This window comes from Callospermophilus lateralis, chromosome 2 (genome assembly GCF_048772815.1).
Source record: "Callospermophilus lateralis isolate mCalLat2 chromosome 2, mCalLat2.hap1, whole genome shotgun sequence".
Classification (NCBI taxonomy): Eukaryota; Metazoa; Chordata; class Mammalia; order Rodentia; family Sciuridae; genus Callospermophilus; species Callospermophilus lateralis.
In genome coordinates, this window is record NC_135306.1 from 156976697 (window position 1) to 156995370 (window position 18674).

Here is an 18674-nt window from a genome sequence, read left to right on the forward strand (position 1 = left end):
ACAACCGGACCTAAGGTGGGCTGGGACGGAGCCTGCCAGTATGCAGATTCCGTGGGATGGGCGGGACTCACAGACAAGGAAAGAGGCTCTCCTCAGGCCAACCTCAATTTCTATTGCATCGCTCACTGGGTGGGGGAAGTCCAGACGTCCCAAGGGTTGCTGCGCTGAGTGTGCCCCTAATAAGGTTTTCGGTGTTTCTCTCCCTGCAATTCTCTGCATAGAGTCTTCCTGCTTCTTCAGTTTTATTCCTTGCGTCGCGGGAGCAATCCTGAGGGGCTACAGAAACCCCAGAGGCCAGGAGCACCAACACTGAGAACTGCCCAGGGGCCTCCCAGCAGCCGGAAGGGTCTGGGAGGAGGAGGTGGAGCGAGCGGGGCGGGGCCCGGGAGGGGCGTGGTCCTCCGGGAGAGGCGGGGCTTGGAGCCTGCACGCGGAGGGCGGCCCAGGGGGCGGGGGAGAGGAGGCAGGTCCCTGGGGAACTGGAACGGCAGCGGACGGGTCCCAGAGGCCGGCTGTGGTTCCCGAAAGGGAGGCGGAGTGGCCACCTTAGGAGGAGATTCCAGGGGTGGGAGAGGGACGCTCAGGGACGAGCTTCCCTCGGGGCCTCCGCCTCCGTCACGTGGGTGCGGGACCGGCGGCTGCCGGTCGGTCTGCTGGTTGGTCAGACGGTTGGTCGGTGGGACGGTGGCCTGTAACTGAGTTTTCCGCTCTCCTGTTCGGAGGTGGGAGGGGCACAGGAGCGGCCCGCACACCTGATCCGCCCGGAGAGAAGCGGCAGTCCCACATCCAGGTCAGTGGGCTTCCCTCAGGTGAACTTCCCCCAGGTGACAGGGGCTCACCGCTGTCCGGACGGGGATTCCTCCAAAGGGGCACCCCTGCGGGGGATCCCCTAGATCCGACAACCACACGGGGCTTGAGGTCTGTGCCTCTTTGGGCCGGGAAGGTGTCCCAGGCGAGAGGACGGGAACCCTTCCCCTTTCTCTGGCCAGAAGACTGGGAGGAGGGTATAACTCCTATGGTTTTGCTTGGGATCTTTACCCCGCTTTGCCCAGAATCCGCAGACAGCCCGCGCTCTCACAGGTGCCAGGATAGTCCTGGAGATGCCGGAGTTGGTGGTTACCTCAGCGTTCAGTGTAAACTAGAGAGCCCAAGTCGGTATGACAGCTTTAATATTGTTCACCCAGGCAAATCTTTGTTCAAAAAAGTGTGTGTCCAGAAGCAATGCCCGGGCTAAGACCAATGCTATATTGTAATTGCAAAAATGCAGCATGCTTTTCAAAAGCCCAAGCCGCTGATTCCCAGTAGACTGCAATATGGGGATGGTCCTATTTAAGAGTGCACCCTCCTTCCCGCTTGACATGCCAACTCCAGACTGGTAGTTTTCCTTCAGAAGAAAATAAGATTATATATTTAAAGACCCAAGACTTGGGATTTGGGTAGGATCAAAACAGGCATTCTAGTCAGTGAAAATCCGATTACATTTTATCTTTTAAGGCAGCTGGATATTTGGTAGAGATCTGTTTCCCTTTCCAAATTTTGGTTAGTCTGTTTCCTCTCTTTCTATTTATCTCTCCTTCCTCTACCCTTCATTAATTGATTATAAAACAAAACTACTATGTTTACAAATTTTATGGTGTTTTGTGAAGTCAAATGTTCAACTAAAGAAAGGTAGTTAACAGCAGACATAATTCATCTTTAGTCTTTTATTAGTGGTATAGTCATAGTCATACTTTCATGTATTAGGATAGTCATACTTTCATGTATTAGTATATTCCGTATAGTTATAGACAATTCATTTTAAATGTTATCTGATTTATAAATTATTTCTCTCTGCTTAAATTTATATTTAATTGATCTTGAAGTGAGAGACAAGGGAGATTGGTGAGTCTTTCACTATTGCATTCATCCTGGATTTTTTGTGTGTGTGTGTGTGTGTGTGTGTGTGTGTGTGTGGTGCTGGGTTTCAACCCCAGGGCCTTGCACATGCTAGGCAAATGTGCTTTATTACTGAAAGCACATTTAGACTCCCATCCCTTATATAACATTAATAGTGTTACTTTGAGATTTGGTAATGTACCAGTTATTAGCTTGTTGCTACTAGGGAAACAAGCTGAGTATCATGATCTCTTTACTGCAGTAGCTAACATAGATGGGCTATGTCTATAGGACTAAGTGAAGTAAGATTAATTACATGAAGGGGGTAGGAACAAAGTGGGGAAATTCCCATCTTTCATTTAAGCATAAAAAATCTGGGATAGTTTCAGGAAGGGGTGGTATAAGTGATGAACCTCAAAGGATTTCTTCAAGGTTTCTGCAAGCAGAGGTGGGTGAGTAGGAGTGATCTAGACTGTGAAAGCTGTAGAGGCAGGCAAGCTCAGACTAGTGACAAGTGGCCAGCAGTCCAGCCTGGCCCCTATGGTGGGTGGTTAACAGTAAAGCAGGTAACAAGATGGAACATGGTCCCAGCTGGCCAAGAACACCAGGTGTAGAAAGAAGTTCATTCAGACTTTGTCTGAAGGCATGGGAGTCAAATGATTTTAAGCAGAGGATTGACTTTTGGTTCTGTGAGCAGCTCAAAGTCGAAACTTTGACCCTTGACCCAACTCCCAGCCTGAAACAGAAAATCCAGTAAATGTTTTGTGGAAGTTTGAGAAGCAGTGCTTCTCCAACTTTAACAACCCAAGACTCACTGAAAACCACCTTCAAATGCAGATTTGATTGGGTAGCTCTGGGGTGGGATCTGGTGTTCTGCATTTCTAACTTTTTCAGGGGAAGATGGCTATCACTTCATTATCTATAGCAAGAATTTAAAGTAGTAGTTTGCAAACTGACTTGCTTGAGGGAGCTTTAGGAACAGTTCAGATTAGGTAGGTTTGGGATATTGTAAAAAAGATCCCCCAGGAGATTCTGACAACTGCCTGGTAGGAATGGCTGTAGTGGACTCTGGCAATGCTTGGGATGCAAGACTGGGGAGGCTACTTAGGAGACTGGCAGACTAATTTGGGGTAGAAGTAATGAGTCCTTATCTGAGACCTGAGAGAATGGTGACATTGGGACCCAAGAGACCCTGTAAATACAGAATCTGTAGGCCAGGAGACTAAGAAGTGGGAGGTGTCAGTCACTACATGAGGAGGGAGGAGCAGTTCTAGGAGAATTTAACTTTGGACTTGAGGAATGGTTCTATTTAGAAGTTGTTTTTTACTTGATCATAAGATATTTTTTTTTCCTAAATTACAAATCTATTCATGATGCCGTTCTGCTTAAAATCCCCTGGTGGATCCCATAGTACAAAATATGAGACGGTAGAGTTATACAAGCACAAGAGACAAGGTATTTAAACATTTATTAAGTTCCATAGATTGTGCATCTCCATTCAAGATGTGGCACTCAGTCACTATTTGGTGTGGGCACAACTAGGCTAAAACTCTTGGTAGCTTTGTTTTTTCCTGAGTCACTATTTTTCCTGCTTCCTCTTTCCTCAAGAGTTCCACTTCCTTTGGACTTTTGTTTTCTAGCATCATGCTTTCATTTTAGTGCTTGATGGCACTTATGTGTCCATGTTTTCAAGAATATAGGAAAGGTGAGTTGTAGTCTGTATAGGCAGACAGGTACTAGGGATTGAACCCAGAGGTGTTTTACCACTGAGCCATGTCCCCAACCCTTTTTAATTTTTTTTTATACTTGCAGGTGGACAGCAGCATGCCTTTATTTGTTTAGTTTTTTTTTTTATGCACTGCTAAGGATCCAACCCAGTGCCTCACACATGCTAGGCAAGCACTCTGCCACTGAGCTACAGCTTCAGCCCACATCCCCAACCCTTTAATTTTTATTTTGAGATAGGGTCTCACTAAATTGCTTAGGGACTTGCTGAGTTACTGAGGCTAGACTTGAACTTGTGATCCTTTTGCCTAAGCCTCCCAAATTGCTGGAATTGCAGGCTTGTGCCACCCACCTGGCTATGTTTTCTCTTAAAGCCAGCTCTCTTGGACCTTGTGGATCTCCTCAAGGCCTATTCTTATCTTCCACATAACTGGTAAATAGTCTTCTAGGAAATGATGCCCTAGAGCCATCTGTTGAGCTTTAAACCCAGTCTTCTTAAGGTCTCAAAATTCCAGAGGGCTGCTCACTCTGAGCTTTGCCTTTAGCAAATTTATGATTTCTTTTGGCCTTAGGGTCATTGGTTTAGTACTCTTTGGTAATTTCATTTCCTCTCTGTGTCTCTGTCACATTCATACTATACATGTATGCACACTGAGGGCTAAGCATTCATTGTGCACGATGCTTTTAATCACCCTGTTCTATGTTGTGTAGTAATCTTGGTTTCTGAAACACATCTGTAGACACCAACAGGATGAGATTGTCTGATAGGATAAAGTATAACATTCTTGTATGACATTCAAGGCAGTGTAGAGGCTGACCCTAATTTAGCTCTCCAGCTGCATCTCCAATGTTCCCCATACCAAGGGACTCCATCATTTCTGCTTTTATGTGTCTCCCTGCCTCTGCACACACGTTTCCTCTCCCTGGAAATATCTGTTGTCTCTGCTCTGCAAGATGGATGAACTGTTACTAATTCTTCAGGATGCTGATCAAACTCCTTACCATCTTTGTTTTTACTCTTTGCTTCTAATATATACACAGTGCAACAAATTTAGATCTCTGCTGTGTTACTTAAGTCACTTGTTTGCAGTTCTCTCTATGCTCTGAACTGCTTTGGGCTGCTTCAGCTCTTGTGTATGGCCCATTATCTAGTAGATGTTCAGGAAGTGTTGTGGTAAATGTGGGCCCTGAACTGGCTAGCTTTGCAGTGTTTTCTTCAATAAAGAGGAAAAGGGGCAGTTCATTTTGTGTGGAAGATGAGGGAAGAAAAGGAGCAGAAGCTGAAAGATTGGAAAGACACACAGGCCCAAAGAGTAGTGGGCCTGCATGACTAGAATCTTGGAGTGGATTGGGACACTAACAGAGGAGAGCCTGGGATCTCAGTCTGGGGTCAGATCATGTAAATCTTTGAAATCTAGAGCTAAAGAATTCAAATTGTATGACATCAGTGACATTTAGGGTTTTTGAGAATGGATAAGACATGGTGAAAGCTGTGTTTTCAGGAGGATTTGGAGCTATAAAGTACAGGATAGAGAGAGAGGGAGGGATTTCTTGTGAGGATGGACTATTGGATAACTCATGGAGATAGCTTAGGACATGAATCAAGGGAATGATAATAGCAATGGAGAGGAGGGAATGGAAGCAAGTGAGCTTTCCAACAAATCCAGTAGGATTTGGTGACTACTTGGATTTGAAAGAGAGAGAAAGGAGTCAATTTGGACACTGACATTTTGTTCTGGTTTGCTGGGAGAAGAATAAGGCAATTGTTAGCAGCATGAGAGCATGGAGGAACTTCTTGGAAGGGGGAAGGGAAATGAGGGTGATTGATTCCTTTTGGAATCAGAATGGATTGTTGCTTTCCCTTTATATTTTGACCAAGGAGGATGGTGAAACCCAAAACAACCTGCCCAAGGACACCCCCCTCTTGGTGGCAGAACCCAGGTCTCCTAGCCTTCTGGCTGGGACTCCGTCATTTGTAGCACAGTGTTTGGTCAGAGGAATGCCGCCAGAAGGTCCAGATGGAGATTCCATTAGGCAATGAAAAATGGGAATGAGACCAGATTGGGGTGAATTCAGTCTGCAGAAGAGCTAAGGCTGGAGGCATACAGGGTTTTGACCTATAGTCTGTTGGCAGCCAATGCCAATGGGGGCCAAAAGGCTCACGAGGCCTCCTATTTGTCCTGTGTCCTCCATGCATGTGGGGCTAAATAGGTAAGAGTGCTTTTATGGTACCAGAACTCTTCTACTTGTTATGTTCAGTGTGGGTACATATAAATTAATTGTGTTTTTCTGGGAATACAACCATTCATCAGTTTATCATTTCCATGAAAAAAAGTATTCCAAGAACCAAACATCCTTACCCCATACAGACTTTAGGGACACATTCTGCTAGTTCATGAGAACTTGAATGGGGATGGGAGCAGAGGGTGAGAGTGACAGCTAGCTGGGTGAAGCAATCAGTCCTGAGGACTTCCTCCAACTAGGGGCAGGGGTCAGGGATCCAGCTGACTGACTGAAGGCCACACCTGTCAGATGATAGAGAGAACCTTATCTAGAATCTGCACTGCTGCCAAGAGACTTGGTGGAATTTCCCTCTTCTTCTCACCTCTCCCTCCCATACCTCCCTGCGCAGCCAGGCTCTCCAGCCTTTAGCCTCCTAATATAATGTCTTGCCTTTACCATGTGCCCTGGTCACTTAAGTTTACTAAGACAGAGCTGGGTTAATGCATGTGAAACATTATCACCTGATATGTGGTTGCCAAGGAATACTGGGAGTCCACTTTATGGGGAAACTTACAAGCCTCCTTGGCTTTTTGGAGCTGTATAGCTGGGTGTTTCCATTTTCCACTTCATCTTGTTCAGAGGTTATATAGAAATAAACATACACACACACATGCACCTCCTATCCCTGCCTGTCCCCACTGCCACCCTGCCTGTCCCCACTGCCACTGCACTGAGAACAAAGTGCATGAGCCTGCTCACCCATGGTAAAGTAACACAGGGACAGCCATAGATTGCAAAATTGAAAGTTGGGTTTTCCAAGGCTTAGGAATCATTTATCAGAGGCAGGTGGGTGGAAGATCCATTAACAAATCTCTAGGAAGAAATTAGTTAGCTTAGATACTGTATAGGGAATAGATCCCACATGGCCTCTACCTTGGCCTGCAGCTGCTGTGGCATTCCCAGGGTGCTCTACTTTGGGTATAGCTATTTTTACCTGGGAATGAGGATAGTATAGCAGGAAATCCTAATCCCAGGGTTTCTCTGTCTGCTTAGGGATAGCCAAAGTTTTGGTGAATAAGGAAGGGTTTTTAGTGGGTCAGTCTGAATTGCTGCCTCAACTCTCCAGGGTAAAGATGTGATTCCACAGCAACTTGTGTGCATGTTGGAACAAACCCATCACATACAGCTGAGTCTTTCAGGCTGGGCAGGGACCACTCTGAGCTGGAGGGCCACTTCTTTGATTGCACTAGGTGTCCCAAGAAGTCCTAGAAAATTTCTCTAACTTTTTTCTTGCAGAAAGACCCAGAAGCTCTGACAGAAGGAACCCATTGTTTGACAGGTATATGTGAATTTATGTGTAAGAGAGAGGGAGACACAGAGTTGTATAGAAGCCAAGAGGTCTGTTGTAGGGACTGAAAGAACAGAAAAGGACAGAGCCATAACTCAAACTAAGAAGACCTTGCCTTATATACAGGACAGCTCTCTCAGGGGCAACAAGTTCCTTCTTCCAACACAAGTCCACCTCTTCATGGAGGCATCAGAGGTAAAGATGGGACTCGTAGAGGGATAGAGGGGAAGAAAGTGTAGAACTTTTAGCTATGTTAGCTTTGACAAAGGGCTTGTCTCATGAGGTAGGGGAAGTGTTATTACCACTTTATGGGGTGTGTATTTATACACGCTCATGTGTGTATGTGTGTGTGCTTGGGAGTCAAACCCAAGGCCTTGTGCATCTAGGCAAACACTACAACTGAGCTCTACAGCCAGTCCTGGGAAACAGATTTCTGAAGATTCCAGAGTATTAGACTTAATTTTATTTATTGGCCCACATGGATGCTTTGAGGGGTGAAAGGAGGTAAGATAAATGCTAAAATATATGAACTTGGAATGATAGGACTGTTTTCACACTGGGATGTGTGGCATCAAACTGAGTGTTCAAAACTAAATTTTATGAGGAACAGGCAGGCAAGGAAGTGTGGGTAGGGGAAAATGGATTGGTATGGGGAGAGGAGAGAAGTTAGAATGTAATTTTGGGTGGGACTGGCAGTTTCTTATCATTTAGCATTTTGCCAGAGTGAAGGAATGGTTCTTGGCTCTGACACCTGACCTTGACTGGATGTCATGAAAAAGTTTATTACATAAGCTCTTCCTGCAGCCAGCCAAGACATCTGGTTCTTCAATGAATACTGCTCACCTGGTAACAGCAACAACAACCCTGTGTGTGTGTGTCTAGGGTTTCACTGCTCAGGCTCACTGGTGCTGCATAGTGCCCTGGGCAGGGATTATTGTCCTGCTCCTGGAAATAAGGAAATTGACTCCTGCCCACCTCCCACCTTCCTTCATGATAGGTGCAGGTTTTCTCCATCTTGGGGGCTTGGTCTCCCTGACCCTGAGGACCCTGGTAATTCTAGAATGGGGCCTTTGAATCAGACAGTTCTCCATTCAAAGTCCAGCTCTACACAGATTTGCTGTTGGTACTTTGAGCAAGTCTCTTTACCTCTCTGAGTCTTAAGTTCTTCATCTGTTTAATGGGTTAAGATAATAGGCCTACCTTTGTTGTGAAAATGAGATGATGCAAACAGTGTTGACTATAGTTCTTGGCACATTGCAGAGAGTCAAATCCTATTATTGTTTGTCATTATTTTTCTCTTTTCAGGAAGCCAAAGAAAAATACTTTGCCAAAAGGAGGGGTTAGCATCATCCCAGAGGGATTATACTGATATTTCAGGGGAGTAGTATTCTTTAGGTGTCTAGGTGTGACCCAGAAAGGGCAGTCATGGTGGGGGTGAACAGAAAGTCCAGGAGGCAAAAATGCATGGCAAGATAGGTCGCAGTCTGGCTTCAGATAGCTTGTCACCAGTCTTCAGGACAAGGGAACCACACAGATCTCAGAGCCCAAACCAGCTCAGTGAGTGGTGGCAGGGTAAGTGCAAAGTCCTTCCCTTAGGCTCCCAAAATCAATTAGTGTGTCCTACTTGTCCCTGTGGAAAAGCTCAGATAAATTGGCTTAACCTGCTGCATTAATAGAAATCCTGAGTTTAGAGCTTGGTAAGGGATCTTCATCCCTACATTGGCCAAGACTGGCCATACCTGGAGACATGTGGGCAAGGGACTGCATATGCTGCAAAGCTGTTGAGGGCCACAGCGGAGTTGGGGTGGCACCTGGCATTTTGCCAGAGGGAGTGGTTGGTGGTTGAGAGGTGATGCCAGCGAGCCATTGAGATAATGATGGTTAAGTTAAGCTGTGTATTCAGTTGTATATAGACCTTTGATGTCCGGCAATAGGGCGGCTCCTGCTGCTTCAGGCGCCTGCTACTTTGGAGTTCTGGCGGGGATTCTGGGAGAGTTCGCGTTGGTTGGTTGGTGAAGTTCTGGTGGAGGGAGTTCCGATTGGTGTGTGGTGTTCCTGAAAGGGCCGCATGGGCGGCATTTGGGGGAGTTCAGAAATAAAAGTTTGTTCCTGCTTGAGTGGCTAGTGATTTGTGCCCAGCCAGACTTCGGCACAAAGCCAGGGTTCTTGTCCTACAAGCTTTGGAAGAACTTGAGTATAGATAGGAAGACACGGGGATCACAGGGATGTGACTACTATTTTCAGATGGGTGAGGGAGATACTATGTTCCACACTTCTCAGAATGCAGACTTGAGGGGGCCATGGTAGTAATGGTAGAGGGAGTTAAAGAGGAGGCAGATAACTAGACCTGGTGTGTATACCCATAATCCTAGCTATTTTGAAGGCTGAGGCAGGAGGATTGCATAAATCTGTTTCCCAGGACTGGCTGTAGGGCTCAGTGGTAGTGTTCAAGACCAGCCTGGGCAATTTAATGAGATCCTGACTCAAAATACAATAAAAAGGCTGAGGATGCAGCTCAGTGGTAGGATGCCCCTGGGTTCAATCTCCAGTACATCCAAAAAAGGAGGCAGATATTTGTTTGAAATGGTGTAAGAAACTCAAGCTTGTCTCTAAGGCCAAGTATCTTTCTTAAAGTATGTATTGGAGTCCACCTGAAAAAAGGGCATTTATTGTCCAAGTGGTACTGAGTAGAGAGGATTTCATGAAATAAAGGGAAGCAGGTTGTGTTGAGAGGTCAAAGGACTATCTTAAAGGACTGCAAGATTTTTTTTCTATTAGTTGCTCAAAACATTACAATGATCTTGACATATCATACATTTGATTCAAGTGGGGTATGAATTCTTTTTTTTCCATGTGTACAGATTGCAGTATCACATTGGTTTTACAGCCATATTTATACATACAGCCATATTAATGTCTTTTGTATTCTGCTGCTACCCTTCCTTTCCCCCCTCCCCTCCCTTCCCCTCCTATCACCTCTCTCTACCCACTCTATGACACTTTTCTCTCTCTCTCCCTTTTTTTTTTCTTCCTCACACCATCTTATATGTAATTTGTACTGCAAGATTTTGACAGTAGGTTTTGTGGATCAATTAATTGGGACTGGGTCCTAAGGAATTAGAACTAGAGATATACCTTTTAGGGCAGGTGGGTTTTTTCTGTGTGAGGAAAGATGAGAATATGCAAAGATCCTTCGTGGTCAATGAAATGTTTTGAGTTAAGGACATACAAGTCTCTTATGTAAATGAATAAGCTGGGATAAAGAAATAATGAGGAAACTTAGCTAGACTCTTTCCAGTTGTTAAAAATTGAAAAAAGTTGGAACTAAGGTAATGGAGTGGGCAGGGGAGACTTTATCCTGTTGATGGTGGGAAAGAATTGGTGGCTTCTGAGCAGAGATGACTTTTAGCACATGTAGGGTAGAATGAAGGTGAAAGGCCAGGGTCAGGCAGCCTTAAAGCTGTGCAGAAACTTCTCTATCCCAGCTCATAGGAGGAATATCCCACTTAATGAAGGGGGTAGGGAAAGAGGAAAGGCTCCAAGGATATCCCTTTGTGAGCTAAAACTTTGAGGCTGTGATCCATAGAAAGTGATAAACTATGCGTATTCTCTACTGGTGGCTCCCTTGGCCTAATTGCCTGGCTACAACATGAAGGTTTTTTCTTTCCCATGGGCCATTCCATGAAGATTGTGAAAACACAGCATCCTGGGACAGAGAGAACCAGGGCCTGTGGTCTGAGGCACTGAGTTCCCAGCATCCAATAATGGTGGGTATAGAAGGGAGTTATCCAGAAGGACACTGACCACAATACTGGGAAGTTTGACTGTCTATAGTCTCGACCCAGAGCAGGTTCCAGCCCCAAGAAAGGCGGGGGAGTCTGTGGGCACCAGGGCTTTATTCAAGTGGGCTGAGGTTTTAGGTGGGGTATGGTAGGTGGGAAGATGGAGAATGCTGTGTTTAAGCAACATGGATGCCTGAGTGCCATGATATCCTGGTTTGGGTAGATATTATGGCCTAACAAAATGGTAGGGAGGAGATGGCAGCCACAGAGTCAGAACTATCCCACTGGGTTTGGGAAAACTACACCCTGTTTAGGAGCATAGGCAGAGCATAATTTATAAGTACTCTGGAATCAGTAGGCTCGTGTTCACATTATTTCAGTTACTAAATAATTTTCAAACCTTCCTCTTCTCTGAGGAAAGTAGTGGATAGTGGGACATGAGACGAAAAAGACATGACCCTTGCCTGAATGGAACTTAAGAAATGTGCCTTTTACTCAAATCAGGCTGTAATAAACACTAAGAAAATAAGAGTATTTAGAAAAAAGAGGTTGGACTTTCTGAGCATGTGGTGATTGAGGTGTGTCTTGAAGACAGAAAGGGACTCTGTGGAGGTGAAGGGAATTCCTGGCAGAGGGAACAGAAATGTGCAAAGGAGGGGGACTGGAAATTAAGGGGCATGTGTGAAAATAGCCAGTGGTTAGGTTGGTTAGAACTGAGAAGTGAATGAGGTTTAGCTGGGGGTCCCCCAAATCCATAATGATTGGCCATTATCATTTTTATAAAATCCTCACCATGCCGCAGGCATTGAGCAGAGTTTGTGCTTCTGTCTCATAGCGGCCTTTCAGGACTTAGCTTAGCAGGCTCCACGAGGATGCAGTACTTTCCTAAGTTTTCCTAGCTGGTGAGTGACTGAATTTGATGTACACTCAGTCTGCTTGATTTCAAACCTGTGTTCTTTCTGCCTATTTTGCTATCATATTCAGAGTCCAGATTATACAGAGTCCATTACATGAAAACTTACTTTTATCATGATGAGGAAGGAAGATGGTCAGTGAACGTGTAGTAGACCACTTTAACACTTTGAGAAACACTTGGTGGGTGTGACCAGATTGCCACAAAGCACATCCTGGCCCCACTTAATATATGCAAGCATATATATTATTTAGGTAAATCTCTAAAAGTTGCATAGATTTTCATGGGATCTAGAAACTGTTAATACCTGACTGCTATAGACAATTTCTGAATTCTTAGCTAAATTCCTCTCTTTTCTTTCCCATTCAAGAAAGTATATTAAAATAGGACAAGACAATCCCAATTTTCTCATTTATACAAAAATTTCCTCATCTTTAGCTACTTTGTCATTAGTAACAAATTATAATGAACCTTACCTGTTTGGGATCCCAGACTATCATCCCTAAAGAATGTTTGGTGAAAGTGGTCCTCGAGAGTGGGTCTTGAGAGTGGGTTGGAAGGGTTGGGTGAAGGATAAGAGTCGGAGAAATCTGGGCAAAAAAACTCAGGTGGGGATGTGGGGGTGGAGAGGAGAGGCTGATATGGTTCAGTAAGCATTTGCTGGGAGCCTGCCCATGCAGGGTGTGGAGTAGGTGCTGGGACATCCGCATGAAAGGACAGTATTGTTTCCATGGTAGGCATGTTCAGGCTTTGAGCTGGTGGGTGTTGGTGGGGGCTGCCTGCTCAAGTCATCCTGTATCCTGTAGAGCCAGCCAGTCCTTATTGCTTGATCAGGTATACCCTGGGCCCTGTCCTGTCCAGCTTGGCTCTCCTGGAGCCCTGGTAGCTTCACCTTTCTTCTGTCCTCAGAGTGGTCTTGAATCCTTTAGGCTTCCAAATGGGAAGCTTTTCCTCCACTCGGGAAGTTTGAGAAAATCACATGAGGAGGCAATAATAACCTTAGAGAAGATACAGTGCCATTTCAGGGAGAAGATAGAGTGATGTCTGGGCTGTGATTACTCAAGATCTCATGTTAACAGGAGACTTCAGAGGACAGAAAGCTCTACCTCTGTGTTTTAGCTACTAATAAAGAACATTTTAAAAACTATTAAGGGCTGCCCTGGTGTCACAAATCTAGTCCTCGAACGTCATGATTACTTATATTTTAAAGAGAATTTTAACTCAAGTAACAGTTGAATGAGGAATGGTATTCATGAGAAGGATCCTATACTCTACTTGAGAAATGCATCTCATTACATCATTGTTACATACTGTGTACGGAAACTTTCCCTAAGTAACTCCTGGAGTAATTGACTGGTTATAGGTGTCCCTCTAGTGTGTGGTGCATACTAAGTGCAATTGTGAGGTCTCTCTGTGACACTGGTACACCTCAGCCATCTTCTTTTAAGACCATCTCTAGAGTTAAAATGGGCATGCTCAAAATCAGTGTATGAGGCCAGGGACCTTCTGCTTCAAGGCTGAAGCCAGCCATGAATGTGGTCAGCACTTGGTCCTTTGCCTCCCTGACCCCATAAAGCCCAGCTTTGGTTTTAGCTTCCATGTTGGGGGCCTCCCAAATTCACTTCCCTGGCTATGACTTCTCTGTCAGATGTCTGCCCCAGATGGCCCCCAAGTATCATAAACTTAGCCTACTCACTGTCCCTAAGCAGTGCCACCTGGTAAGACCGTAGGGAAATGACTGAGAAAGGTGCCAAGAGATTGTTAAGCGTGCATATGATCTGTAGGAAATTTGCAGTCTTGAAGGCCTAATAGTGGCCCTAACCTGCTTTCTATCAGGTACTGCTAGAGAGACCTGCAACTGCTGGAGAAAATCTAGAATATGTGTACCATGTTTGAGCTCCTAAACCAAAGGATCTGCCTATGTCCAGCCATGGGTATGGGAGGCATAATCTCCATTATATAAGAATCCAAGAAATCAATGTGTATTACTCAAAGAAAAAACTAATCTATCTCATAAATAGTATAGGTTTTAAGAATATGCTCTTCATCTTAGCTATGTGGTCCCCCATTCACATTATTGAAATCCTAACCCCTGAAGTGGTGGTATTAGAATGTGGGGCTTTGGAGAAGTGATTAGGTCATGAGAGTAGAGCCCTCATGAATGGATTAGTCATTAGTCCTTTCATTAGCCAGAAGAATCTAGCTAGACTCTTCTTCCATAGGAGGACCTAGGTAGAAGGTGCCATCTATGTATCAGGAAATAGACTCTCACCAGACACTGATTCTGCCAGAACTGTGTTCTTGGACTTTCCAATCTACAGAACTGTGAGAAATATATTTTGGTTGTTAAACTATTTTAACAGTTTATAGTAATTTTGTTATAGCAGCCTGACAGCAGCAAGATATCTTTGCTGCCTTCTGCTCTTGTCCTCCTTCAGGGGAAGAAGTCCCTACCCACTTTGACACGAAAGGAGCCTCAAAAAGTTTGGGGTTGGACTGGGCTGGAATGTGGGGACTTGGTTTTTGTAATACTGTCTCTTGGCCCTTTTGAGTCACACCTCTACACCTTTCACTTCTTACTTGAATCAGAGGAACTATTTGAATATCTTCTATGGGAGAATAACAGCCCTGATCAATGGAAAAGAAGAGGTAAAGAATGGAGTGGCCCTTAGGAGACTCAGACTTTTCTACTCCCCTAGGTTCCAGCTGGCAGACTTCCAGGAGCAAGACTGCTTGGTCCCCAAGCAGGAGATATCTAGTGTGGTGTGCTCTGCAGGCTTGTCTTTGATCTACAGCACCATGTGTGGAAATGGGGGATTCCTGCATCACTTTTCTTGGGAAAGTCCCTAAACCATCTTTGACCTCAGAGCTCTGGGGGAGGGAAGAGATCTGAGTGACAAGTGTCTTGTGACTTGCAAGTAAGGTTAGGGAACTGGCTAGGTCCTGCCCCTCCCTGCCCACGTTTTTTTTGCTGGAGCTATTGAATTAGGTTGAAGAAAAGAGGGTTGGGCCCATTGCTTTTGACTGTCTCTGCTGTTGGTGCTTTTTTTAATTTTTCTTTTGCATTGCTGAGGTTCAAAGATCTCATGCACAACAAGTAAAGTGTTCTACCATTAAGCTATTCCCCCAGGCTGCTTGTGGTTTCCTGAATGTTATCAGGATAGCTGGACTATCTTTGAGGTCCTAGGTTTCCTCCTCATTGCATCTTGGGCTTAGTCCCCAGGCATGATTCAAAGACCATGATAAGGGAAATGCCCTTACCTGGATGTTGTTTGAGAATTAAGCAAAGTCTTCCCTGGAATGTGAGTGGATCAGAACAAGATCAAATAGCTTTGGAGAGAAGGCTGTCTTTAAGTTTGCCCAGCTGTGTCCAAAATCAAATGAAGGTCAGATGAGGGCTTTGGGCTGCCAAAACAATGTACTATGACTAGGGGACTGAAATGGCAGACATTTATTTTTTTTCACAGTTATGGAGGCCAGAAGTTTGAGACTATGGTGTCAACAGAATTGATTTTTTCTGAGGCCTCTCTTCATGATTTGCAGATGGCCATCTTCTCCCTGTGTCTTTACATGTTCTTCCCTCTGTACCCACCTATATCCTAATAACCTCATCTTACAAGAACACCATTACATTGAATTACTGTCCACCTTAATTTAATTACCTCTATTTCCAAATGTGGTCATATATTGAGGTACTGGACATTAGGATGTAAACATCTGAATTTTAGGGGGACACAATTGTGCTATTAAAAAAGGTGTTTCCAAAATCCTCAGAGAACAAGGCTCAGTATTATGGTGAAAGATAGAGAGGCACTCACTGCTGGTCCTGCCAAACTGGACCAGCAAAGGAAGGTAGACATAATCTAGCCAGTAGAGGAAGTTGACCAATCTTTTGCAAAGACTCAACTCAGAAAAGCTTGGGCCTGAGCTGTTTGCTTGCAGTCTGGGTTCCATTGTGGCCCTTTGTCCTCCAGTGAAGGCAGAATTGGTAATATTTTCCAGCACAGGCCTTTAGGAGAAGCCCTTCCTCATCTGACAGAGACAGAAGCGAGGGTGTTGACAGTGCACACAGGATGGTCTTTAAGGAAATTCTTTGGTCCCTTTCTGGCATTTTGTATTCTTTTATTTCTTTATTTTTTTAGAGAGAGAGAGAGAGAAAATTTTTTAATATTTCTTTCTTTTTTTTTTTTTAGTTTTCGGTAGACACAACATCTTTGTATGTGGTGCTGAGGATCAAACCCGGGCTGCACGCATGCCAGGTGAACGCACTACCGCTTGAGCCCCATCCCCAGCCCTTGTATTGTTTTAGATGAGGTCTTGCTGTGTTGCCCAGACTCATCTTGAACTCCTGGGCTCAACTGATTCTCTCATCTCAGCCTCCAGAGTATCTAGAGGGCATGTACCACTGTGCCCAGTTCTGGTTTTTTGTTTTCTTTTTTTCAACGCAAAAGGAAAAACTTTGTAGTAAAAACTATTCAACAAATGTTGAAATGAAGATTAAAAATATAGAATAAATTAATTCAATTAGTATTTATCTAGAGCCTGCCAAATTCTGGGTCCAGATCCTCTGCAGGCAGCTAGAGAGGCTCCTAGAAGGTAGCTGGCTATGGGCTAAATTTATGCATGAGATCTCAAATACTCTAGATAATAGCAAAAACTCGCCAATTCAGACTTTTTTTTTCTTGTTGCTTAGCATTCTAAATTAATGGAATGAGGAGAAAGGCCTGGTTTTATCATCTGTTAGGGAAAGTTACATTGTCTGCTATCATTGGTCTTTTACAAATGTAGTTGTATTCATCATTTGTCTCTTGCTCATGCCAGGCCCAATCATGGCTTAGTTCCCCTTATAGTAGAGCTGCGTTTGCCTCTGAATATCAGGCTGCAAAAAAAAGGGATCTCAAAGTTAGATGGAGAGGCTGTCATCAACAACCTCCAACCCTTATCAGAATGCTGGTCAAAGTCACATGCCCCTTCTCTCTTTACTCTTCACTAAGAAACACAAACATTTACTGTCTACTTTTGACTGATTCTTTGTTGGGCTCTGAGTACAAAGAAGCAAAATAGGATATACTTCTTGCTCTCTAGTCACTCAATTAAGAAGGTGGGATAGACACACTGAGAAATAATATAATTACTGTTTGTATTATTATAATTCTTATAATACAAATAGCTCTGATGATCAAGGTGGTCTTCTCCACCACCTTGTAAGGTAAGATAGGAACAGAGAATGGAGGGATTCTAGCATCTTTAGGAACTTGAGGTAGCAGTGTCAGAAAAGTCCTCCTGGATATGGAACATTTGAACAAAGCCTCAGATTGGGTGGGATTTAAAGTATAGATGGAAAAAAGCACCCCACGTAAAGAAAACAAAGACAGGAAAACCTTGTATATTGGGGGGTGGGAAGTAGTCTGGTGTGGCTGGGACTCAACTTGGTAAGAAGGTGGATGGAAGCTAATGTATGCTAATGTATGAAATATGATATGTCAAGAGCTTTGTAGGGTTTTGAACAACCAATAAAAAAAAAAAAAGAAGGTGGATGGTATTAGGATACTTGAACAAGCTACAAAATATGGCAGCCATGGACAGTTTGGGAGCAGGGGAGTGATGTCATGAGCTATGGAATATTTCTACCACACTGGGAAGGATGGATTGGGGAAGAGTCAGAGGAAGCAGCTTTTATAATGATAAGGGCCCAAACTATGGGAGATGAGACATGAGGAGAGCTTGATTGGATGTTAGACCATACTCAGGGAATCTGGATGGCATTGTAGAAACAGCACCATATGAGTCATCAGGAATTTAAGTTCAAATTTCAGTTCTGCAGGAGGGGAAGGAGGAATACTGCATATACCCCCCGTCTCCCCCCCCACCAAAAAAAATTATGTCCCTAAGTGGTGGGCTTTTCTATTTAACATTTAATTATTTTAAAAAGTCCAACACACAGAAGTAGAAGGAATAGTATAATGAATCCTCTTCGCCTATCATCCATCGTCAACAATAACCTCTTGCTTGTATTGATTTTTGAGATGAGGCTTTTAGTAAGTATTCAATTTGATGCTGGATTTAAAGCATTTCTCTAAATCTGCCTGTGATCAGTCTGAGGCAGTGAAATGATGTCAGGTCCATTTATTCCTCCCTGGAGGTAAATTGAATGTGTATGTGCACACATAAGTGTGTGTTCATTGCTGTGAGAATGAAATGAGGGCTGCTACCTTTGAAGGTTGAGTTCTGAGACTGAAGAGACACACTGCCAGCAGGGGCCTCGTCAGTAGAATAAGGGTCTGTTTACCACAGAGGCAGGTGTGGAGAGGCGAGAAAATGGAGGTAAGAACTGCTGGGAGGGAGGTTTTTAGGGTCAGATACACTCATTACCCATTCATTGGAATGTCTGTCTTGCCCAAGGCTTGATTCACACTGACCAACCTGATAAGACTTGTCCATGAGCCAGATGTCAGTGAACTAATTCATTTTGACAGGCATTGTCCAGTGGCCACAACATAAACACCTGTCTTTCCAAATCACCTTATTGGCATTGCCCTATGTAGGAAAATAAATTATAGCATCATCTGCAAATTGCTGGGGGAGCCGAGCTCCCAGACAGAAGACACCATATGGAAAGAAGGCATGTGACCCATGGCTGTGATGGTGCCTCCTAGCTAGTGATTGTGCTCCTGCCCTCAGAGATGGTCTTTTAGTTACCAGTGTGCCATGCAGACCCAAAAGTTTTATGGGTATTGTTGCTTTGTTCTTCACTTAGAGTAGACTAGCTTGTTTTGGGGCACAGTAGTTGTTCATACTACTTAAATGA

General features: G+C 44.3%; 1 protein-coding gene across 14 annotated transcripts in view; it reads left to right on the top strand.

The window, feature by feature from the left end:
- Ppfibp2 (PPFIB scaffold protein 2) overlaps nucleotides 1-18674 on the top strand; it is a 148655-nt gene continuing 129981 nt past the window's right edge. For 13 of the 14 annotated variants that reach the window (XM_076846811.2, XM_076846803.2, XM_076846810.2 and 10 more), the window contains exon 1: nucleotides 497-790. The gene's annotated coding sequence lies outside the window, so the exon portion shown is untranslated. Of the gene's footprint in view, nucleotides 16-496; nucleotides 791-18674 lie in introns of those variants that run through there. The other variant, XM_076846806.2, reaches the window with a different exon arrangement.